This window comes from Mustela nivalis (assembly GCF_964662115.1).
Source record: "Mustela nivalis genome assembly, chromosome: 1".
Classification (NCBI taxonomy): Eukaryota; Metazoa; Chordata; class Mammalia; order Carnivora; family Mustelidae; genus Mustela; species Mustela nivalis.
The window spans coordinates 33923411-33950169 of record NC_139020.1 but is presented as its reverse complement, the minus strand read 5'-3'; the positions used below and the strand labels follow the sequence as shown (position 1 = coordinate 33950169).

The 26759-nt window shown below is 33.3% G+C and overlaps 1 protein-coding gene across 1 annotated transcript in view; it reads left to right on the top strand.

Annotated features, from left to right (window-relative positions):
- The window catches only part of GBE1 (1,4-alpha-glucan branching enzyme 1), a 271911-nt gene that overhangs the window by 104604 nt on the left and 140548 nt on the right, over window positions 1–26759 (top strand). The gene's annotated exons all lie outside the window — the stretch shown is intronic.

Genomic DNA, 26759 nt, shown 5'->3' with positions numbered 1-26759 from the left:
ATTTTCCTTCCCTTCTTAATAAAGGTAAATAGATATTGGCTCTACTCATTTATTTTTTGTATTAGTGGTGAGCATTTTTAAATACATATTTAATTCTTCACTTTTAAAAATAGATATGTAGGAGCATCGGATAAGAAGGAAAAGATACAAGCCAACATTTATCTGTAAAGTTATAATAATTAATGAAATGACTTTTTAAAATATTTTACATAATATTAGAAGGGTTTTAGAAAGAAGACTGCTTTCTAAAGCTGGAAAACTGGTAAATGGAATCTTACTAAAATAAGAATTATATTTTCAAATTTGTCTTTACTAAATCATATTTTAGGGAAAATCATCAAATATGGGGAGGGCAGAAGCACCTCAAAATGTTTCAGTTGTACCCTTGAGAGGATATCTTAAAGGAAAATGATTTTGGTGATTTCAGTATCCTCATAGGAGACCTGCCAGCATTCTGGCCTTTCAGTTCCTTCACCCTCCTCTGCCCTAATGGTCTCGCCCTCTTCTCACCTCAGCCATCCGCTGTGGTGATCCTACTGCAAATACTGTCCCTACTCATACACTCGTCACTCTGCGCATGCATGTCATCCACTCCATGTTCACAATAGCCTGTGTAACAGTCCCCCTAAAGCACTGGTCCTCAGACTTCAGTGTGGATCACAGTCACCTGGTAGGCTTGTTGAAAGACACTGCCCAGGGTGTCCGATTCAATAGGTCTGGGACGAACTTGAGAATTTGCATTTACAAGTTCCTCAGTGATGCCAGCGCTGCTGGTGTGGGGACCACACAGGACGGATCAAAGGGCTGTGTTCTTGCAGAGCCTATGCCTCTAGTTGATGATGCTTTAAGAAACAGAATTGTGTCCTCCAGTCTTCTTTCCTTTTCTTTTCTTTCTTTGGGTTTTTTGTTTATATGTTCATTTGTAGGTCTTAAGGTCCCTTGAAAAAGAATATAGTGGGTTCTTTTTGGATTAGAATTGAAACCGTTGTATACCACGGTTTCAATTCTAATTTTGAAGAATATGGATGGGCAAGGTACAATAAAGGGGTGCTTGAACAAGAGTTTGTATTTTATTTTGTTGAGCAGAGAAACTCAAGGGAAAGTCTATTAAATGCCTTTTTCTTTTTCTTACTGCCCAAATATGCTCTTTTAGTGCCCCGCGGAGACCTTCCTTCTCCATCCCTTCTCCCTTTATACAAAGGATACATGAACTCATATTGTTACTTTATGTTAAGCCAGCCCAGGAGTCCTGCTACAGCAGTTTTGTTGAAGGCAAAGCATCAGGGAAGAAGTTGGAACAACTAACCCAGTGTTTACGAAGAGTCTATTTACTGTCTTGTAACTAGGTGTCATGACAAATTATTTTAAATAGAGAATTAGATAAAAGACTTTGGAATATAAAGTTTATTATATGCCATTTATAGCTTTAAGCAAGATACATATCTGAGCATCTTGGGTATTCCCCAGTTTGCATTTAAAAAATATAACTAGTATTTTAAAAACTTTTAAAATAAACAGTATTCAAGTAGATTTCAGTTTCCCATTTTTTTCATATTCATAATAAATAAGAAATATGGTGATTGTTTTTATTATCTCAGGATACATATTTCTTTATTTAAATTTTGTCCTCTCATAATACACCCACAGAACAAATTGTCTCTTTTGAGTATTCTGCCCAATAACACTCTTCAAAACAGTGTACCCTGTCTCACCTGAATATCTAAATATATACGAATGCCAATACCATGTGACATTACTCCTGGGCACTCTGCCTGTTAGATGGCTTTGACTTTATGTCCATGACAGCACAACCTTATATTTCATAGGGTATGTTTCTCTGTGTTCCCTTGTGTAGTGGAAAAACAATAATGTATGTAAATAACTGTTTTGCTTGCTGTTTCAAGCACCTGCTATTGGTGTGACCTTTGGTTAATCATTCTTGTATCTCAGTTCCTTCCCCTAGACTGGGATTCATAATAGTATCCCATGGAATTATTGAGAGGGTAAACATATTTTCAGCAGTGCTTGGAACTAACTTAATTCTCTGTAATCTCAACTATATATTTTTTTGCATACAAGTGCTCAGAGCCATGCTTATTATGCTTTCAGTAATCACATCTTTGCAGATTTTATGAGTGCAGGCCAAATATTTTATAAATTATAAAATAAGGCAGTATCTGAGGAGTCTGTAAATCAGCATTGTGTTCCTCCTTACAAGATGCTTCCTGAGGCTCAGCTGGTGTGTTCATGGGATCACTCCACCAATGTCTGAAAATTCACAAGAGTGTTTAAAAAATCATGTGCTTTGCCCAGTGCTTATTCATGTAAAGAGTTTTATGTGCTTTTGAGCGTTCCTTTTCTTAATTCAAAGTTTACATTTTAAGAATCTTGGAACTATGCATAAAATCTCTGTACAATTTTAAAAGAAATCTTAATGAAATGTTATGGGAGAGATCAAGGAGACTGTGAGACCAAAATGAAGCTACCACAGTGAAAATGGATAGAGAATCCTTAATGAAGAAAAGAACTATTGGAAATGAGAAAAGCTACTTGTTTTGAAACTAATCAAATACAAGGACTGGATGTGAATGATCAATAAGATCTAATCAATGTGAAAAAGCATATCATAGGAAATGTATTAAACTGTGAGCACTGGAATGAATTTGGATACTGTTTTCATATTGCACACACGTTTTTGTCCATCCGATAACCAAGAGAGCCTTTCATATTTCAGTGAAGACAATTCCCATAGTCTTTTCAGTGACCTCTAACAAGTCACAAGAACAAATGTGGCAGTTTCTGCTTTGAACTCCTGAAGGAGTATAGTTCAACTATATATTGACTTAACATTTAGTACAATTATTTTGTGTTTTATACAATTGTGTCCAAATATATTATTACTGAAATTTGCCTAAAAAACATAAAATTTATCTTAATTTATCATAATTCATAAGTAGTATATAAATATAACAAATTTCTTAGACTAATGGGTAATGGGAATGTATCCTAAAAGAAAGATGCATCTGCAAAAGGATCCAATGTTATTGAAGAGTAGTTCACATATATATTGTATATTATCAAGCAAATATTTGCTTTACTTGCTAAACTGATTAATTTATATTGTTTTTAAATGATCTGTACTTGTTTATGAAGAGAGGGCCTTACTTACTTGAAGGATACTCATCTAAGTTAGATTAAACTTTGAAATTTCAAATGCTTGATTTGAAATTTTCAAATGCTTGAAAATAAGGGTTTTTATAATTTAGACTTATACAGTTATACAGTTCTGTTTTGCTGGCCTAATTAGCTAAAAATAACATTTTTTGTAGAAAAGTAAATAATGAAATTAATACAGTTTAACTTTTTAGCTCTGGGTTTTGACAGTGCTTGTGTTCTTCTGAGGTAGAGTAGGGGATGAGACAAGGTAAACCTACACATAAACAAAGTATATTTGTACATAAACACTCATATACCACATGCAGTTTTTTTTTTCATTTCATTTGATTTTATTTCAGTGCTCCAAAATTCATTGTTTGTGCACCATACCCAGTGCTCCATGAAATATGTGTCCTCCATAATACCCACCACCAGGCTCACCCAACTCCCCACTCCCCTCCTCTTCAAAACCCTCAGTTTGTTTCTCAGAGTCCACAGTCTCTTCATGGTTTGTCTCCCCCTCCAGTTTTCCCCAGTTCACTTTTCTCCATCTCCCAATGTCCTCCATATTATTTCTTATGCTCCACAAGTAAGTGAAACCATATGATACTTAACTCTCTCTGCTTGATTTCTTTCACTCAGCATAATCTCTTCCAGTCCCATCCATGTTGATACAAAAGTTGGGTATTCATCCTTTCTGATGGAGGCATAATAGTCCATTGTATATATAACCATACCTTCTTTATCCATTCATCTGTTGAAGGGCATCTTGGTTCTTTCCACAGTTTGGCTACTGTGGCCTTTGCTACTATGAACATTGGGGTACAGATGGCTACATGCAGTTTTCAAGTTGCTTAATATTAACAAAAAAACGCTGATCGTATTGCAAAAATGCATATCGTTCAGTTACATGTATGAATCAAACCCTAAGTGAGATAAATCTGATGAGATTCAAGTATACAGTGGACATTAAATATAAGGAAGAAAGCTGGGTTTTTGGTTGTAAAGCAGTATAACCTTTCAACTGCCATATTTTTTTCCAAGGGGCTGCCATCCTGAGTCCCCCAGAACTGTAAATACACACTTCTTTAATCTTTTTTTAAAAAATTTTATTTATTTATTTGACAGAGAGAGAACACAAGTAGGCAGAGAGGCAGGCAGAGAGGGAGGGTGGGGGGAAGCAGGCTCTTCGCTGAGCAGAAAGCCTGATGTGGGTCTGGATCCCAGGACCCTGAGATCATGACCTGAGCCGAGGGCAGAGGCATAACCTGAACCACCCAGTGCCCTACACTTCTTTTATCTCTTGTCTTCTATTACCATCATATTCAGTCAGTCAAGAAATTTAGCTAATTTTACCTCTGTAGGATTTCTTGAATATTGTTCTCTTCACTTGTAGCTTGGGCCTTTATTGCCTGTTGTCTAAATTACTCAAGTGGCTTTCCCTTCCCACCACAGTAGACAGTAGCTTTCAAAAGTAGCTTTTGTATCACCATCATGGAGGAAGAGAGTTGTGTAGTTTTAAACAGATTTTGATGATTTTGGTGGATGGCAAGCTTTAAACTACTGGCCTTCTAGAGGTAATGCTGGGCAAGGGGTCAAGCACTTTGGGTTATTATTGAACCATTAGTAATTAGCTATTTGATTTTATATCTTGGTTCTGCAGTTTATTGCTCAGTATATTTATGTTTTATATGTCCCACCTGATGACTTTGTGAAGATACCTTTAAAGGGTAAAAATAATCTAACGGTTTGTCATTATTATTTTATTGTACTGTCAGTGGCTTAGGAGTTGGTAATTTTTAAGCTGTTACTAAGTCCTAAACTCCTCAGGATGGCATTTGCATTTTCTTCATTAATTAATTAACTACTCTTGTTTTAAACTTTCTTGTGTTTAGCTTGCCAGTTTCTTATTTGGAGGTTTGTATAATCTTCTAGTATCAGGTTTTGTTATTCTTACTGAATTTATTTCCGATATCTGAATATCTATTTTATTTTATTCACTTCCTGGAATGGCCAGTTTTCTGTGTTTTTGCCTTTCTGGATCCATTTCTTCCTTCAAAATGGCTTAGAAGTCCCTTCCTTAATGAAATAACACTGTGATTAAGCATCTATTTCATATAACCTCAGAACTTACATATGCTGTTTTTATTATTTTTCTTATCTTGTTCTCTCTCTGTATATATATAGTTTTGCACATACACCCGGTATTTTCTCTTTGTAATGAGCAATCCTAGAGTTTGCAAACAAGAAGGAACCTTTGAGATCATCTTCGTCAAATATCGCTGATGTAGTTAAGAAAATTGAATTTCAAGGAAGTTTTAACTTGCCCAAGATTCATGCAACTCTTCATGTTAGTAAGATCTGAGCCTACAGAATACCAGCTCATGCTCCTCAAAAAATAAATCATCTATAGTTGCTTTAGGTTTAAATAAGAAAATATTATCAGTATAGTTGTTTTTATTTGCAGTATATTTCCGGACCATGAATAGTCTTCCATGGATACTATTCTTCTTTGATGAGTTTAAATCATTAGAGCATTTTAGTTGGCATTTTAAAAGTATTATTTTGAGCATCCAGTATGTTAAAAGTGCATTTTAAGCATTTTGTTTGTTTTAATAGCTTGTTTTTGGTTTATAACCCTTATTTAACAGTCCTGTGAGGTATAGATACTATAATTATTCCCAGTTTTAGCTGAAGAATTTGGATGTTAACTAGATTAAGTTTCTTGTCTAGCATCATAAGTGGCTGAAACAATAATCAAACTGAAATGTTAATCTTCTCGTCTCTCCTCTGCAATATACTGACTTACATGTTGAAGTTGGGAAAACTATAGTAATCAACTAGCTCAAACCTTATTTTAAATGTGTGTAAACTTGGTGATTTGGCCACATGCTGATTAAGAGGAACAAACCATCTATTTTTAACTATAATTAACATAGAAAGTGTATAAAATAAATAAATATGGTAAATAGCATTTTGAATAAATAGGTGCCCTGTTTTCAAATGTTTTTGCTTACTTGCATTTCATATTTAAATATATATGTATATGTATATGTATTTAACCTGGAACAATTTCACATTCTTTTTAGAATATAGTTTTCCAGGGTATGACACCATTGCTGTTATCAAGTTGAATTAATATCTGGGTTTTGATACTAATATCCCTTCTTTCATCATTATTGTGTCCTCCTGGTTATAACTTAAGTATTTCTTTTACTTTGATAAGCTTTTTAATTCTTTGGTTGGTATTTCCATAGTTTAGAAACTAGGTTATATTCTTTTTGTTTTTCTAAAGATGCAGTACATTTTTTAAGATTTGATTTAATTTATAAAATAAATTCTGTGAACATTGTTTTCAGTAGGAAGCCCCCAGGTACAGTATTTGATATTCATGTTTTTAATAATCACTGCAGGAAACAGATAGCATTCTGTTCCTAGTTCTTCTGAATGACACCAAATCTTATTTTCAAATAATAATAAGAACCCATAATTTTTAGTAACCATGACTTCTTTGGTCTCTGAATCTGTGTTTTTTCAAATTATAAACAGTATAAGATTTCTGTCATATTTTTATGCTACAATTGAGAATTTCATAAAAGAGAACAGGTTCCATTTTATTGTTGTGGATCATGATATTTTTCATAGATTTAACTGTGCTCTTTAGGCAATTAAAATCATAATGCTTAAATAAACACATAACTTAAAGTTCTTTCTTAAAATTATTTTATTTAGGTAGCTCAATAAGTTGTGTGTTTGAATAGATCATGTATATATCAAATCGATATATTTGTGGCAATGGAGTTATATCTCCCTCTTTTGGAAAGTCAAGGCATGGCATTTGATTGCAATTAAATTATTCTTTATAGATTTTCAGTTTACAAAATTCTCTGAGCCAACAGTTGTAAAAATATTTTCTTTGGAATAGTTTTCCTTTTGGATTTATAGTATTAGTAAAAAAGCTAAACTTTGGTTTGTTCACGTGCACATATTTATTTCTTTAGGCTTGAGACCTACAGGCCATTTGATATGTTTGAATGCAGGAAACTTTATTTTCTTATTTGAAATGCTTTTTTTCATCTTTACTTCAAGAGAGTCAGTTTTACTTTTTTATCAAAGCAGAATTATTAAACATAACTTATAATGTATGTTAAAAACAAAATTTAAAACAATTAAGAAATAGAGAAATAAAACAGCAAAGTAGCTCTTCTCATAATTAACACCCTGGACTTCCCTCCTACCATCCACCGTTTTGTGAGTCTTCTTCCTGATCTGTTTCTAGGTATTTATATACAGTCTTTCTCTTTGTCACTCTGCTTCTGTGTGTGTGTGTGTGTGTGTGTGTGTGTGCTTTTTATTATCATAAAACTGTGATTATTCTATACTTACTGGTTTCCAATTTCCTACTCTTATCTCCCAATTTACTGCCCCTCTCCCCATTCAGTATATCATGCAAATCTCAAAAAATACATTAGTATTTTACTGACTTGAATCAACTCAATACTTATATTAATGAAGTGATACCTACAAGCTAGAAACTAACAGCATTCTACCTTGGCCTAACAAACTATTATAAAAGAAAGAAAAGCTTATTAATACACTTAATGTATGTCACACAAATCTGTTTTAATAGCTAGTCTAATTTTATAATTTTATGCTTTCTTGAGGTATTAAAATCAGGACTTGACCTTCACCACCGTTGTTTAGGAGAACATTTTCTTTTTCTGCTCTCTTTGCTGCCTACATCAGCAGCTTAGCAAGTGCCCTGACTTTACCTGTAAATTGTTCAACACTGAGTGTCTTGCTGGATATGGTCTTAGATTTTGTTTTGTGCTCCTTTTTACCTTGCGTAAGGAATATAAAGGGATTCACATTTAGAGATTTTCAGTTAACCATTACCATATCACAAGAAGACTGCTTACATAAAATATAAAAAGAAAACATTTGCAAGAGTCAAAGTAGGTTCTTTTACTTTAAAGTTGCATGTCTAATATCAACTTGGTAGTTTTCATTTGTTTAATTTTCATAAATTACTTTCAGAACTTAATTATTTAATCAGCATTTCTAAGAGGTTGAAAACTTTACTTCAACCTACAGGAGCTCATGCAATAATATATGTGAATATATATGTGAACTTATAAAACATAGTTGTGAACTGCCACTGAATAAAACTGTCAGTATAGGTCTTATTTCATGTACACATTAGAATTTAATTAAATTGTATAAGTCAAAGAATATACAGGTAATGCCTTTTGTTTGTTACTTTTGTAAATAACAATGTCATTGACATTTGCATATTTTAATTAAATTGGATTTACTCTATCATTATGCTAAATATTGTTAGTTTATGATGGCCAATTAATTCTATGTCATTGACTTAAGAAGTCACATTTACAAATAGTCATGTTGAGAGGTTTGTGATAATGGTAGTAATGAAATAATAATTCATAATGTCTTATACTGGTAATTAAAGTGGTGATTTTTGCAAATCTTTGTTCATGTGAATATTTTCACCATTCTTTCAAATGAATCTGTAAGTCAGAAATAAAAGTAACAGCTCACTTACCTGTAAATCTTAAAACATATTTCTGGCAAATAGGTAATTTTACTGTTGGCTCTTTAAGAGATATTTGCTTGGTGATTGAAGCAATTATAAGCTCTCCTATAAACATGGTCTTTTTTTTTGAGTAACAACTGTAAACTGTGTCATAAACAGTTGTTTCTCAGCTTTCCGTTTGTTCCTGAGACATGAACTCATTTTTAAACTAATGATTTATATCAGAAGTAATTTTAACATCTGAATAAATTAATCTTTTAGGTGTTTTCTTTTTCTTTCCAAAGCTTTTTGGTCATCTTGTTACCAAAACCAAAAGGTCAGTATTCAAGAAATGAATTTTGATCGGAAGGGAATAAGAACTTTATTTAGGAGGCCAGCCACCTGAGGAGAAGGCAGACTCCTATCCAAAAGCCAACTTTATGGTTTCTGCCTGGCCCAGAGATTTTTAAAGGAATTTAGGATGGGTCTTCAGTTAACGGAGTGTGGTAGTGTGACAATTCTTAATTACATCCTGTCTCAATGGTGCCAGCTACAGATGTTTCGGCAGTTTTTGGAGGTTGTATGAGGGCATCTGGTTCCTTGGTGCCCTGGATAGTACAAGAGAGCCTGGTGATGTGCGGAAGTGCTCGGTTCTTTCTGGGAAAGAATGCACAATCTATAAATATACGAAAGTTTTCGTTAATTGATGACCTTATTAAGGATGCTTGCCAAAACTTAGACTACTAGGTTGGCCAGAGGGCCCCAGGCAGCTTTAATTTTAGGACCAGGATTGGACATAAGTACACTCTTGGTCTTAGTGATGACACTTTTTTGACACATCTTAGAAGTTTTCTGGTTTTGTCCATCTAATCTTGAAGTTTAGTCCATTCTCCTCCAATTCTTTAGGACTCCAGTTTCCAAGCTCTACTTCTAACTTTTCATCTTTTCTCAAACTTACTTTGATTTCTACTGTATATCATATTCCAAATTTGGTGTGTTCTTTTAAAGTCCTATCCTATCTTAGGTCAGTGTATCTTCCTCTTATTTTTTATGAGAAGAGTACTGCTTCATATCCCAATTTAGGTACAGATTATCCCTACCTCTTCATCCTCTCTCTGCCCTGCTAAATATTTCTATATATTGCCAACATCTGTTTTCTTTTCATGAGAGGATCATATCAACTCAGATATAAAATTTAAATTTTGAAATTTCAACTTTAAAACCAAATGCAAGGAGAAAAGAACTTTCTCCATGCCAAACAATATTTTTTGTGATTGTGTCTCATCAACAAGCTAATTCTGAAAATATACATAATTATGTATAGGGAGGTACAAATGGAAATAATGAATGTGTAAGTTAATTAATTGTGGCATGTCAATTATCCTTGAGTTTTCCACTATCTATGCCTATGGAGATAATGGCATTTTATTAGTTTAAGCATCAGTATTCTTAGGCAAGAAAGACTAATCTCCATATGATTTACCTCATGCACTAGTATCTTTCTTACCTAGGTGCATCTCTTAGGTGCAGAAACCTAGCTGCAAGGAAGTGTGAAAGTGTGATTTTAAGCTTTACATCCTCTGTGTAACGGAAGAGAATGTCAGAAAGTGGTTTGACTGACTGAGGAGCCGATATCTGCTACAACTTTTAAATAAAAATTATAAATGGAGCTCCTAAGACATAATATTGGAAAGAAAAATCATCCAGTTTTAGTAGTGGCATTGAAAGTAGCAATAATAAATATTATTTTGCAAAAATGATTTGTGTGATACTTGGTAGAGAAATTGTGAAGTATTTTAAACAACGATCAGTTAAGATCAGAAACTTGCAAAGGTTCACCATACCGTTTTCTGAAGGCATTCCCAGGTCCAGGAGAAAACATAAGAAAAGTAAATGATGTGAAGACATTCACAGACATACTCAAGACCACAAATGAATAATTTTTGAGCCAGCATGGATGCCTTCAGTGACTGAAGTGAGATTAAGTTTATAAAATGACAATAATAAGTTGGTAAGGAGATTAGAATGAAAAATAAAAAAAATTGTAAATTATTACTGAATAAGAAATAAATGTCAAATTCAAAGTAGAGACTGAGACAAATTTCTTTGCAAAATACTTTTTCAAATCATCTATAAAGTATTCATTAGCTTCCAGGTTTAGAGAATCCATTCCCTCTAACTGTGGTGTGAGTTTTCTTTCCTTCCTTCCTCCCTCTTTCCCTCCTTCCCTCCTGCCCTTCCTGTGTCCTTCCTTCCATTTTTAAATGGACTTTACTTTTTGCTTTCTCACATCTGGCTTTTATTTGCTAAGGCATGAGACCTACAGACCATAGAATCAGAATCAAGGGTGATAGGTAGTGTTGGTACTGGCTATAAATAGGGCTCTTTATTTTAAAATGTTCCTCAGGTAGTTCGCATTGCACATCCAGGGTTGAATACTGCTGCCAAAGATGCATATAAAAGTCTAATGTTCAGTTTACTGAATTCAGGGGGAAAATGTTCATATTTCAAACATGTCACAGTTCAGCATATACAAATCAATTTCAACAAGTGTTTAATTCCCTCTGTTAAAGCCACAAGGGAGTGTATAATACATTTCAGAAAGATAACTTTAAAATATATTATTTTCTTCCTCTAGCTTTAGTGCTTATAGAATTAGATCACTGGTATCTAGAAAATTGGACTATCCATAATTACCTGTTGCCTGATTGCTTTCTTGATGTCAACGTTAATTCTAGAAATACTTTAAATGTATTAGCAGACATCCTTTTCCTTATATCCATGTCCTGTGATATATCTTACATTTATTTTACAAACTATTTTTGTCCTTCAGTCTGAGCAGGCTAGATTTTAAATAGGATTATGAAGTCTGGAGAATTGAATACTTTCATTTTTCCTTAGGAATATATATTTATTTTTTAATAAAAGTAGTTCGTGCTTTTGTCCTCTAAATTATGTAGGCATCAGTTTTTTTTTTTAAATAGAGCTTTTATTTAGGATTTGATCTTTTAATGCTATGCCAGAAAAAGGGAGAAAATTGCATTTTATACTGTTAAGGTGGGTATTATTTTTAGTTATATTTTATAGAAGTATTTGCACTTTGGCAAAGTAGGCCTTCAAATATAAGTGAATAGAGGTACACCTACAGGACATAACCTTTTTCTCATGGTAAAGTGCATAATATATAATCTTTTTATCATTTAAATATTTGCATTTAAACTAAGTTATTTTACTGAGTAGCACAGTTAAATGTATGTTAAATGTCAACATTAATGTTTAATCCTCTTCAATATAAAGTGTGGGGTTTTTTACTTTTTTTTTTTTTTTTTATTTACTTGACAGACAGAGATCATAAATAGGCAGGGAGGCAGTCAGAGAGAGAGGAGGAAGCAGGCTCCCTGCTGAGCAGAGAGCCCAGTGCAGGGCTTGATCCCAGGACCCTGAGATCATAGCCTGAGCTGAAGGCAGAGGCTTTAACCCACTGAGCCACCCAGGTGCCCCTTAAAGTGGTTTTTTGCTCTGTGTGTGTGTGTGTGTGTGTGTTTTTACTCTTCAATCCATTTCTCTTTACCTAGGCTAATAGCTATAAATTTCTCAAAGTGAGTCAGAGTGCTCTGATTGGAAAAACAGAGCCTCATGGACAGGTATAGATAGATACATTTTTAAAAAGTCAACTACTGGTCACTGCATCTTACCACACACATATGCTCTGAGTCTCACTCAAAAGTCCAAGTGGGCAATTATCTAACCTATGCTTTATGGACTGCAATGTCAGAGAAGTTTCCCAGAGTTTCTGCTTCTCCGGAGGTTTCATTTTTTTTTTTTTTTTTTCTCTAGAGGACTTAGATTAAAGCTTGTTTGCTGTCCTGTGCCTTTCTTTTCTACATAAGATGGGAGTATCTACATTTAATAATTTAAATATACCTGAACTGGTGAGGCTTAAAGGAAATATCTCTATTGTGAAGACTCCTATTATTTACCACTACTTCTTTCCGTCATCACTGTTGCCACCTCCAGTCTATTACCAAAAAATCACTTCAATACTTTGCCTTATAATATGACCTACAAAAATGCTATAAATGCACATCACTGTGATATATCACGTTAATAAGAGGATAAAAACCATATGATCATTTCAATAGACACAGAAAAAGCTTTCAACAAAGGAAAATATCCATTCATGTTAAAAACCCTCCACAAGTAGGTTTAGGGAATATACCTCACCACATGATGTGACACCAAATGTCATATTAAGAAAATCCGTAACTAACATCAACCATAGTAGGGAAAAAAACTGAGAGCTTTTCCTTTAAGGTCAAGAACAAGATAAGGATCTCCACTTTCAACACTGTACTCAACATAGTACTAGAAGTGCTACTCACAGCAATCAAACAACAAAAAGAAACAAAAGTCATCCAAATCAATAGGGAAGAAGTAAAACTTTCATTATCTGCAGATGACATGATACTATATGTAAAACCCTCCAAAGACTCTACCAAAAAACTCCAGTAAGATCGTATAATATAAAAATCAATCTAAAGAAACTGGTTTCATTTCTTTTTTTTTTTTTTAAGATTATTTATTTATTTATTTATTTATTTGACACAGAGAGAGAGATCACAAGTAGGCAGAGTGGCTGACAGACAGAGGGGGGGAAAGCTGGCTCCCTGCTGAGCAGAGAGCCTGATGTAGGGCTCCATCCCAGGACCCTAAGAAACATGACCTGAGCCAAAGGCAGAGGCTTCACCCATTGAGCCACCCAGGCACCCCTTATTTCTATATACCAATAAAGAAGCACCAGAAAGAGAAATTAAGAAGATAATCCCATTTGCATTTATACCAAAAATAGTCAAATATCTAGGAATAAATGTAACAAAGGAGGTGAAAGACCTTACTCTGAAAACTATAAATTGATGAAAGGAATTGAAGATGACACAAAATGAAAAGATATTCCATGCTCATGGGTGGAAAAAAATGAATTTCATTAAAGTGTGCATACTGCCCAAAGGAATCTACAGATTTAAGGCAATCCCTATCAAAATGTCAACAACATTTTTCATAGAACTAGAATGAAAAATCCTAAAATGTGTATGGAACCACAAAAGATCCAGAACAGCCAAAGTAGTCTTGAACAAAGAAAGCAAAGCTGAAGGTATAACAAGTCTGGACTTCAAGTTATATTACAAAGCAGTAGTAATCAAAACACTGGTATTGGCACAACAACACACACATTTATCAGTAGAACAGAATAGAAAATCCAGAAGTGATCCCACAGTTATATGGCCAGTTAATCTTCCACAAACTAAAAAAGAATATTCAATGGGGAAAAGATAGGCTTTTCAACAAATGGTGTTGAGAAACTTGGACAGCTACATGCAAAAAGAATGCATGCAAATGACCCACAGACACACGAAAAGGTGCTCATCATCACTCATCATCAGGAAAATGACAACGAAAACTACAATATATCACCTCATACCTGTCAGAATGGCTAAAATAAAAAATAGGAAACAACAGGTGTTGACAAGGGTGTGGAGAAAAAGGGACCCTCTTGCAGTGTTGGTAGGACTGCAAACTGATAGAGCCATACTGGAAAACACTATGGAGGTTCCCCAAAAAGTTGGATATAGAACTACCCTATGAGCTAGCAATCACAGTACTGAGTATTGACCCAGTGAATACAAAAAACACTAATTTCAAAGTCATAAATGCACACCTATGTTTATTGCAGCATTATTTACAAGAGCCAGGATATGGATAAGGAAATCCAACAACATATATATACATATACATATACATATACATATATATATGTATACATACACACATATATACATATTCATATATGTATACATAGACATATATATACACATATACATATATGTATACATATATGTATATATATATATATGTTGGAATATTGGAATATTACTCAGATATAAGAAAGAATGAATCTTTCCATTTGCAACAACATGAATGGAGCTAAAGAGTGTGATCTAAGCAAAATAAATTAGAGAGAAACAAATATGACTTCATTCATATGTGGAATTTAAGAAACTAAACAAATGAGCAAACAGAAAAAGAGAGAGAAACCGAGAAACCAGAGCCTGGTTGCTACAGGCTCTTAATTGTAGAGAACAAACTGATGGCTGCCAGAGGAGAGGTGGGGGGGCGGGGATGGGTAAAATAGGTGACGGGGATGAAAGAGGGCATGTGTCATCATGAGCACCGGATGATGTATGGAATAGTTGAATCACTACAGTGTGCACCTGGAACTAATATTACAGTGTGTTAACTACCTAGCATTAAAATATAAACTTTAGAAAATGTTATGAAATCAGCTGACAAGAAATTATCCAAATGCCTATCTGATTTTAACATTTCACATATAGTCTCTATTCCATATTAAACCATCTGTGTAATCACTCTTTCATTTCTTGATGGGTATACTTATTTCAATATTTATACATACTTTGTAGATCTTCCCCTAATACCATTTATACCTAGGAAAATACATGTCTTTTATGGATGAAAAGAGAGAAAAGAGTGTTAGTGTTGTAATCTATATTACAAAATCTTAATATAGAAAGAATATTAAATATTCAGGAAGAATTCTTTTCATCATGAACTGTTTACTTAGTAGTCATTAATTACAGTCTTGGAGATATTAGTCTCAATATATATTAAATATATATTGTATGTTTTCTCAAATCTTACAGTTTTTACAATTACGTATTTCAAATCTAGTCTCTGTAATTTCTCTGCATACCTTTTAGGGGCTGAATTATTTCTTTTTTTCCCCTATACTTTATAGCTTACCTCACTGCAAAAGCACTTCACGTGATTGCTTAAGAATCATACTCTTTTCTTCAAATGGTTTGATTTATCACCATATAGACTTTTGTAATTATACTTCATAAAATATTTTTAAAGAGAACTTTAACTCATCTTATGATAGTACCCCCCTATCCTAGCACTTCTGAAAATACTTCTCAGATATTTTTCTATTGGCATTATACCAGATTATAACTCTGTTTACTTAATAGAATTCTAGCCTTCACTGCACATGGATGAGTCTCTTTGAAGCACACTTTTTCAGTAATGAAAACTCACTGATTTTTTCCCCTTTTCATAGCTTTTTTCTTTTATTACTGTATTGATCTTTCAATATCTTGGAAGTTTAAATCCTATATTTTTATACCATGTGTAATTCATTTGTTTTCTAGGCTAAGACACTTAATCAATCTTTACCCGATTACAACATTTCAGCATTGTTCCTATTCTTTTCACTTAGGAGTAGTTATTCTCACTTGCTCAGGGGTATCGTTTTCAATGCCTGCTTCCTAAATCTCGCATAATCCCTTTGGATTTTGTCTTTTTATAGTGACCTCACTTTATAAGGTTTTTGTTCAGGTAATGTACTTGAAATGAAGCAAACACTTTATCAGTTCTACTTAGTTGTTTCTTTATTTCTTTAAAGATTTGCCTCAGTCAAAAGACAGAGACAGAAAAAAATATTATAGTTGTAATACTTCTTAACAGGACTAAAAGGCTGGGGAACTGGGCTGGAAACCTTTGGAAGTAATACTCCTTTTTACAAGTACAGGAACATCTGTCTCTGTAAAAATCATTCTAAATAAGGACTTGCTTTTAGAAGAAGCAACTACTGATCTCCATTTATTTCTTTTTTACAATATTCTGAAGTCTCTTCTCTCCCATGTGTAAGTATTACAGAAATGAATGTTTATATCTCTGTAATTCTACAATTGGTGTTAAATCAGACGCAAAGTAGCTATGAGTGTTATGCCTCAAATATAATCTTTTTGTTCTGTACATTGCTGTCCTTGATGTCAAAGTTCGGTATAATTTGATCTGATACTCCTTTGTGTCACATTACAGATTTATTTTTCATAGGTAGTATGCTTAATCTTTTCTTTTAAAGACTTTTTTCCTATTGTAGTTTCATTTTTTGAGAGAAATACTTTAACTATTTCTACTCATACCATTCTTACTGGATTCAACATTGGAAATATTTCTTATGAAAGACCAAAAAAAAAAAAAATCCCTAAAATCCAAAAACAAAAAGCGCCTGAATTGTGATGCCATATTTTCAAATTAAAAAGTCATACAAAGCTAAAATAATGGGAGTCAGTGACCATTTATCAATAGGTTATTGCTTTCAAAGCTCAACTGATTTATATCTTAGTTAAGCTACTAGGAAGGATATCATCTTTTCTTTTGTGTAGTGTCTAGTACTGATAACATAAGAGTTAATGGGCTTAATCTAATCACTTAATCTCTTTTCCATTTACCTCAGCCTCTGAATATTGTGGATATAAAGTACATCTCAGAATGTGATCATTTTTTTTTCAGTTTTTTTTTTCTTTTAATTTTAGTTCTGGTGTCATTGACCAATACTGTGTTATATTAGTTTCAGTTTTACAACATAGTGATTCAGCAGTTCTGCACATTACTCAGTGATCACGAAGATAAGTATTCTTAATCACCTTCACCTTTTTAACCCATCCCCCAACCCACCTCCCCTCTGGTAGCCATCAGTTTGTTCTCCATAGTTAAGAGTCTGGTTTTTTTGCTTATCTCTTTTCTTTTTTTCCTTTGTTCATTTGTTTTGTTTCTTAAATTCCATATGTGAGTGAAATCATATGATACTTATCTTTGATTATTTTGCCTAGCATCATACTCTCTAGCTCCATCCATGTCATTGTAAATGGAAAGATTCATTCCTTTTTTATGGCAGAATAGTATTGCAATGTGTGTGTATGTATACATTATATACACACACAAATATATACACATATATACATATACATATGTGTGTATATATACAATACAGTATTACAATACAATATTACTTCTTTTTTTAATTTTTTAAAGATTTTATTCATTCACTTGAGAGAAAGCATGAGCAGGGAGAGGTAAAGAGGGAGAAGCGGACTCATTCCTTGGTTGGGAGCCAGACATGGGGCCGAAGGCAGATGTTTAACCAACTGAGCCATCGAGGTGCCCCTGCCTACACATTATTTCTTTATCCATTCATCAGATGATGGACATTAGCTGCTTCCATATCTGGCTATTGTAAATAATGCTAAAATAAACACAGGGTGCATTTATCACTGTGAATTAATGTATTTGTATTTGTCAGGTAAATACCCACTATTTTTAACTTTTGGGGGAACCTCCATACTGTTTTCAGTTTGTGATACAGAGTATATCATACTGTTTTCAGTTTGTGATACAGAGTGATACAGGCTGTATCAGTTTGTGATACAGAGTGGCTGTATCAGTGGCTGGTTTTCAGAGTGGCTACATCAGTTGCATTCCCACCAACACTCAAGAAGGTTCCTTTTTCTCCATATCCTTGCCAACACATATTGTTGTTTCTTGTTTTTCATTTTAGCCATTCTGACAGGTGTGAGGTGATAATCACATTATAGTTTTCATTGGCATTTTCCTGATGATGAGTGATGATGAGTACCTTTTCCTGTGTCTGTTGGCCATCTACATGTCTTCTTCAGATGAATATCTATTCATGACTTCTGTCCATTTTCTAATTGGATAATTCATAGTTTGGGTATTGAGTGCTGTAAGTTCTTTACCTATTTTGGATAATAACCCTTTATTGGATATGTCATTTGTGATGTCTTCTCCCATTCAGTAGGTTGTCTTTTAGTTTGGTTGATTGTTTCCTTTGCTGTGCAGCTTTTTATTTTGGTATAGTCCCAATTGTTTATTTTTGCTTTTGTGTCCCTTGCTTCATGGCACATATCTAGAAAAATGTTGCTACACCTGATGTCAGAGAAGTTACAGCCTGTGTTCTCTTTTAGGAGTTTTATGGTTTTAGGTTTCACATTTAGGTCTTTAATGCATTTTGAATTTATTTGTGTGTTTGGTATAAGAAATGGTTGGGTTTCATTCTTTTGCATGTAGCAGTCCAGTTTTCTCAACATCATTTGTTGAAGAGACTGTCTTTTCCCCACTGTGCATTCCTTTCTGCTTTTTGGAAGATTAATTGGCCATATAAGTATGGGTTTATTTCTGGACTTTCTGTTCTGTTCCATTGACCTATGTGTGTATTTTTGTGCAAGTACCATAGTATTTTGATTACTGCCACTCTGTAGTATAACTTGAAGTTTGGAATTGTGATACCTCCAGTTCTGTTTTTCTTTTTCAAGATTACTTTCTTTGACTATTCTGGATCTTTTGTGGCTCCATACGAATTTTAGGACTTTTAATTCCAGTTCTTTGAAAAATGCTTTTGGTATTTTGATGGGATTGCCTTAAATGTGTAGATTTCTTTGGATAGTATAGATATTTTAACCATATTTGTTCTTATAGTACATGAACATAGAACAACTTTCTATTTGTTTGTGTCCTCTTCAATTCCTTTTGTCAGTATTTTATGGTTTTCAGTGTACAGGTCTTTCACCTCTTCGATTAGGCTTATTCCTAGGTATCTTACTATTTTTGATGCAATCGTAAAAGTGATTATTTTTAAATTTCTCTTTATGTTGCTTCATTATTAATGTACAGAAATGCAACAGATTTCTATAGATTGAAGATCTATATTTCTTCAATCTATATTTTTATAGATTGAAGTTTCTGTGGCTTTACTGAATTCATTTATCAGTTTTAACAGGTTTTTTGGTGGAGTCCGTAGGGTTCTCTCTATATGATATAATGTCATCTGCTGATAATGAAAGTTACACTTCTTCACTTATTTGGATGCCTTTCTTTCTTTTGTCTGAATGCAATGGCGAAGACCTCCAGTACGATGTTAAATGATAGTTGTGATAATGGACATTCTTGTCTTGTTCCCTGACTTAGGGGAAAAGCTCTACTTTTTCCCCCTTTGAGTATGATATTAGTTGTAGGTTTTTCATATATGGCCTTTATTATGTTGGTGTATGTTCCATCTAAACCTACATTGTTGGGGGTTTTTATCATGAATGGATGTTGTACTTTTTTCAGATTTTATTTATTTATTTACCTATTTGAAGGTGAAAGAGAGAGAGGGCAAGTGAGGAGAGGGGCAGAGGGAGAGGCAGAGATTCTCAAGTAGACTCTGTACTAAGCACGGAACCTGACATGGGGCTTGATCTCACAACTCTGAGATCATGACTTGAGCCGAAACCAAGAGTTGGATGTCCATCTGACTGAGCCACCCAGACACTGCTTATGATGTCTTTATCTGGTTTTGGCATCAGGAAAATGCTGACCTTATAGAATGATTTTGGATTTTTTCCCTTCCTTTTCTATGTTTTGGAAATGCTAGAGAAGATTAGGTATTAACTTCTCTTTAAGTGTTTGGTAAAAATCATCTGTGAAGCCCTCTAGTTCTACACATTTGTGTTGGGAGTTTTTTGATTAGGAATTCAATTTAATCACTGGTAATGGGTCTGTTCAAATTTTCTATTTCTTCCTGCTCCAGTTTTGATAGGTTATATGTTTCTAGAAGTTTATCTGTTTCTTCCAGTCTGTTGGCACATAATTTTTCATAGTATTCTCCTCAACTCCTTTGTATTTCTGTGGTGTTGCTTATTTCTTTTCCTCTTTTGTGTCTGATTTTATTTGAGCCCCGTTTCTGCCTGTCACTCTTATTTATTTATTTATTTACTTACTTACTTAGATTAGTCTGGCTAGAGGTTTATTAATTTTGTTGATCTTTCCAAGGAACCAACTCCTGGTTTCATTGATCTGTTATATATATTTTTTTAATTTCCATGTTACTGATTTCTGCTCTAATCTTTATTATTTTCTGCATTCTGCTGGTTTGAGGTTTTATTTGTTCTTTTCCTAGCTCGTTTAGATGTAAGACTAGGTTATTTGTGTGAAATTTTTTTTGCTTCTTGTTGTATGCCTGTATCACTATAAGCTTCTCTCTTAGAATAACTTTTGCAACATCCCAAAGATTTTGGACCATTGTTTTTCATTTTCTTTTATCTCCATATATGTTTTGATTTCTTCTTTGATTTCTTGGTTGATCCATTCATTGTTTAGTAACATGTTATTTAATCTTCATGTATTTGTGTTCTTTACATATTTTTCTTGTGGTTGACTTCTAGCTTCATAGTGTTGTGGTCAGAAAAGATGCATGGTATGACTTCTGTCTTTTTGAATTTGTTGAGACTTGTTTGTGGTCTAATATGTGATCTGTTCTGGAGAATGTTTTGTGTGCACTTGAAAGGATGTGTATTCTATTGTGTTAGGATGGAATGTTCAGAATATTTCTATTAAATCTATCTGATCTAGTGTGTCAGTCAAATCCACTGTTTCCTTATTGATTTTCTATCTAGATGATCTGTCCTTTGATCTAAGTGGGGTGTGGAAAGTCCCCTACAATTACTATATTACAATCAATTCTTTCATATTTTTTAGTAACTCTTTTATGTATTTGGATGCTCCCATGTTGGGTGCATAAGTATTTATATAAGTATTCTACAGTGTCCTTCTTTGTCTCTTGTCACAGTCTTTGTTTTAAAGTCTTTTTTGTCTGATGTAAGTATTGTTACCTTGGCTTTCTTTTCACTTCCATTTGCATGATCAGTGCTATTTCATCCCCTCACTTTCAATCTGTATGTGTCTTTCAAGATGTGATAATTTTTATGATGATTTTATATGTACACTACTTATATAAGGTTTTTTGAGTTAACAATTTTATGGTCTAAATTATGAGATCAAAAAGGAGATCTCTAAAATGTGTGAGCTTTATTATCCAGATAAAATTAACAGAATTTTTAAAAATTCAAATAACAGAGTTATATTTATTTGGTACCCATAGCAGCCTCAATATGTAAACAATGGTAATCCCAGTTATAGTTCATACATAAACCTAATTTATATAATTTTAACAATGAAATATAATTTTAACAATCAAATTTTAACAAAGTGCTCATTTACGTATTATGGGCTTGTTGTTATTTAGAAAACTGCCTTGATACTTTTATTGGTGTTTGGGTTTTTTCCCCTCAGTTAATTGAGACATAAACTCAAACTTTACAATGAAATATCTTTTAATATCAGATAGTGTTTCTGATATCCCTGTTTAAGATATCCAGAATGAAATTTCCTCAGTAAACATTGTTATTATTATTTTTGCTAACTGATTACCTATTGAAATAGTCTCATCTCTATTTAATGAAGCAGATATATCAGATATAGGGTAGAAAAAAATAACTGCTTAGCTTTTGCATATGGTGAATTCAGAGCTTTTGCTTGCATCATATAGAGTTGTTCCTTTTTTTCAATCTCTGAATATAATTACCTGGGGGTAGACTAACAATAAAACTGCATATTACAAATTCACTTTTTTTGTAAGCTCTCCTATCAGTTCTGAAGATCAGCAACATGTATTCTGAAGGAGTTTGCTTTTTCTGAGAATTGTCAAGGAGACTTGTTTAGTGAAGGTTACTGAAATGCATTGGTAGATGTCTTCTTTTGGGGAGTAGGAAGTTCATAAGAGATAAAATATGTTATTTAGACTATTCAGTAAAGTAACTTTAACTCTTTCCAGCATGGACAATGTTTAACTAAATTTAAGTACTTTCCATATTATTCTTAAAAAATGATTGCCTGCAATTTTTTCTTCCTATTTTAGTTTCTTGTGGCTGCTGCACAAATTTGTTGGCTTTAAATAATAGAATTTGTTCTCCCACAGTTTTGGAAGCCAGAAGTTCAAAACTGGTATCACTGGGCTCAAATCAAGGTGTTGGAATGAACACATTCCCTCTGGAGTAGGAGACTCTGTTCTTTGACCCTTCCAGTTTCTGGCTGCTGCCGGAATTCTTTGGCTTATGTCTGCATCACTCTTCCTCCTTGGTCACATTGCTTTTTCCTCTTCTATCGATGTGTAAACATCCTCCATTTTAAGATTACTTTATCATATCTACAAGACCTATTTTTGTTACATAAAGCATCAATTACAGATTCTAAAGCATAGGATATGACTATATTTTGAGAGGCCATTTTTGAGACTCCCAAAAGAGCATAGTGATTCATTCTTACATAATGTTAGTGAATCTTGAAACTGATCCAAGTTGGAAGAACAAACAAAACTATGGGGGAAAAGTATACTTGTATATCATTTTTTAAAACAAAGATTATGTGTAAAACTTCAGTTGAATTAAAATGAGGTTTAAGAGCATCTTTAAAATTATATTTTGCTATTTTGTGTGTTAATAATTATATCTATGCATTTAAAATAATGTTTGGGTTCCTGGGTGTCTCAGTTGGTTGGGTGACTGACTCTTTTTTTTTTAATTATTAAATAAAAATATTTTATTTATTTATTTGTGGGGGTTTTTTTTTTGTCTTTTTTTTTTTTTAATTTTTTCTTTTTGGCGTAACAGTATTCATTGTTTTTGCACCACGCCCAGTGCTCCATGCAATCCATGCCCTCTCTAATACCTACCACCTGATTCCCCCAACCTCCCACCTCCCCACCCCTTCAAAACCCTGATTGTTTTTCAGAGTCCATAGGCTCTCATGGTTCACCTCCCCTTCCAATTTCCCTCAACTCCCTTCTCCTCTCCATCTCCCCTTGTCCTCCATGCTATTTGTTATGCTCCACAAATAAGTGAAACCATATGATAATTGACTCTCTCTGCTTGACTTACTTCACTCAGCATAATCTCTTCCAGTCCTGTCCATGTTGCTACAAAAGTTGGGTATTCATTCTTTCTGATGGAGGCAGGGTGACTGACCCTTGATTTTGGCTCAGGTCATGATCTCAGGTTCATGAGATCAAGTCTAGTGTCGGCCTCCATGCTCAGCGTAGTCTGCTTAGAATTCTCTTTCTATCTCTCTCTCTCTCTCTCAGGTAAATAAATCTTTAAAAAAATTTAAAAAATAATATTTATACTATGTTATTTGTAAATATTAAAAACATTTATTTTTTTAGGATTCTACTCACTGATAGAATCATCACATTCTCTAGAATATCACTTATTTTCCTACTTTATTATGAACATTGATTACTTTTTCTAAAAATTTATCTTCTTAGTTTTGCCCCATGCACATTTTTTTTAATTTAAATTTTAGTTAACTTACAGTGTGGATTTGATTTCTGGAGTAGAAGTCAGTGATTCATCATACAACACCCAGAGCTTGTCACAAGTGCCCTTTTCAGTACCCATTACCCATCTAGCCCATCCCCCACACTTCTAAAACTACTTAAGAACAAATTACAGTATATTTTCTATGTATGTATACTTCTCTTTCTCTGTAAATATATATATTTATATATACATATATGTATTCAGTCACACTTTAAATGCACAAAGAATATTCATATTCAGTATTGTACTTGGTATATCTGTACCCATTGTTTTATATATGTTTATGTATATTTATTTGTATATATATTGATATATATACAAACATATATATTTGGGTGTGTTGGTATATATTAGTATATAATATGTACTAAATCAATATATTTATATATTTTCTCTTTATAGTATAAATTACTTAGATGTTATATAACTTAGAGGTAGTTTAAAAGTGGAGATAACATTGCTTTATAAATTAGAAATGACTTTGCTTGGTTATTTACTTTAACCTGCATGCCACTAAATAGTTATTTTTATGACTGTATTTTTGGTAGTATATTTAAGAAATTGAATTATAGTATTTCATATCTGTTCCTTTTCTCTTGGTCTTCTACACATTCACTCATGAAACCCAGACTTAAATTCAATACCATTTTCCAGAGTATGCTAATACTTCTAACCAGCTGAACACATCCACAGTTTTTATATGAGATTGTTGACCACCTGATGTGCATATTATGTCATAATTTTCCAGTCCATTGGAACAATATTCTTTGGCAAGAAGCATTTCAAAAGGCATTACAGAATGAATGAATACATGCACACACACACACACACACACACATGCACACACACAATTTTTTAAGGTCTTCACTATTTTACCAAACTGTTTCTTATATTGTTTATTTGAGTTCTAAGTGACATTTTCTAAATAAAATTTGAATTCATATAGCTCATAAGTCAATTTGATTTTTGTACATGTAGAGGTTTCTTTTATATACTTGTTTATTTATTGTCTTTTGATATTAACTTCCCATAAGTCAAAGAGATAATTTGTTTTAAAAAGGAGCCTGATAATATTTTTACCATGTTATGTTATAATTTTACAAAGTATCCATTTGCCCTATAAAAAGTTCATCATGATATTGTATTCATTAGGATATTCCTTTAAAATAATTTGATACACTTTTGAAGTTTTATTTTTAACACTATGTCAATATATTTAAAGTACATAATGCATGCAACTTGAATAGAATAGCTCCACAAATGTGTATGTAATTACATAATTAATGTATTTGTGGTCCTTACTAAATACTTATTTGTTTCTGATCAAAAGTTATACAAATGAAGGGGTGCCTTCATGGCTCTGTTGGTTAATTGTACAACTCTGATTTCGTCTCAGGCCATGATCTCAGGGTCCTGGGATCAAGCCCTGCAGTAGGATCCCCACTCAGTTATACAAATGAAATGAAATGATATGTATATGCATACAACCAGGAAATAAAGGTTACAATAATCTATCCATAGCCAATCATTTAAGTATTTTTTTCTATGTGTTTAAATATTTTCGTTTGCATTTACATTAGGAGATGCAATATATTCTTCTTCATGACATGAAAGAATGTTCTTACAACTTTCAATATAATTCAATACTATAGGTTTTTTTGAGTCATTATACATACCATTATACATATTATTGAGTCATTCACTTTTTGCCGATAAAAAAAGTAACACTAAGTTCAGTAGACAAGGATATAATTCTTTGGACACATCTCTGATCATTTCCATGGCAAAGTTCTATAAGTAGAATTGCTAAGTCATTGAGAATTACTTTTTTCATGCATATTGCCAAATTGCTACTCAGAGCTTTTATACTATTTTATACTAAGAGTGTATAAGACTTTGAATTTAGTAGTATCAAGTGAATTCTTTCTTCTTCATCATCTGTTAGACTTATTATCATTGAAAGATCTATCAAGCTATCTCTTTTCAATTTGTTTTGTAGCATGTGCTATTTTGATGTAAAGTCTTATCTCGTGATCTAAAAAAACTTTCATCTGAATCTGAACTCAGGAGATCCAAATTTTAGGAATTGCCCTCTTCCCCAAAAACTGTGAGCAGAGTTTAGTCAAGAAAGATTATATTTCCCATTCACTGGAACATCTCACAATTTAGATTTACTTAGATTTATTATAATACTCTTAGCTGGTTACCAAATAAGGACAGCAAATCAAAAACAATCTGAGGTGGCTTCTGTAGTTGAGTGCTCAGGAAAATTGAACTAGTGTAATAAAGAAACTTCTAAAATTTAGGGGCCTAAAGAACAGAGAAATTTATTTATCATTTATGTAATGATCACAGATAAGTGTTCCAGTTTTGGTGAGAAGTTTTGCTTTGCTATATCACTGGAGGACCTAGACTTTAGAAATATTCTTTAGACTTTAGAAACATTCTTGAAAATGTTAATTCTGTTACGGAAGGAACAGAAGGGAATTTCAAAGTTACTCTTCTAACAAACAATACTAAGGAATAACTGGGAAGGAAGAAAGGGAACTTTTGAAAACAAGAATATTGAAGTCATTCAGTGAATGATTAAATAATCTTTTGTCAGGTGTAGAGTATGATTGTACCCTACCTACCAGCTTATAACTTAGCTTGTGACTGTTTCATGCAGTCTGGCAGAATGCACACAACTCCTGGGTCAGAGACAAATGATCTTACCAGTCACCACACAGTAAGCAGCATGAGCATCATCTTTGCATTGGTTTTCCTTGTCTTCCAAATCCCATGTCGTGACTCCAAGGGGTCCTGATAGAAGCTACTCATACAGTTAGTTTGCCTCATAGCTCCAGAATATTCATCTTGGGGAATTCATTCTTTTATGGAAAGCAGTAAGCAAGCCTGTTCAGTATATTCAGAGGAGACATTATCTTATTCCTCAGGATTGCATGCTACAAACACAACTCTGAGAAATGGCTTCTGTCAGTAACTGTCAAGGCCTT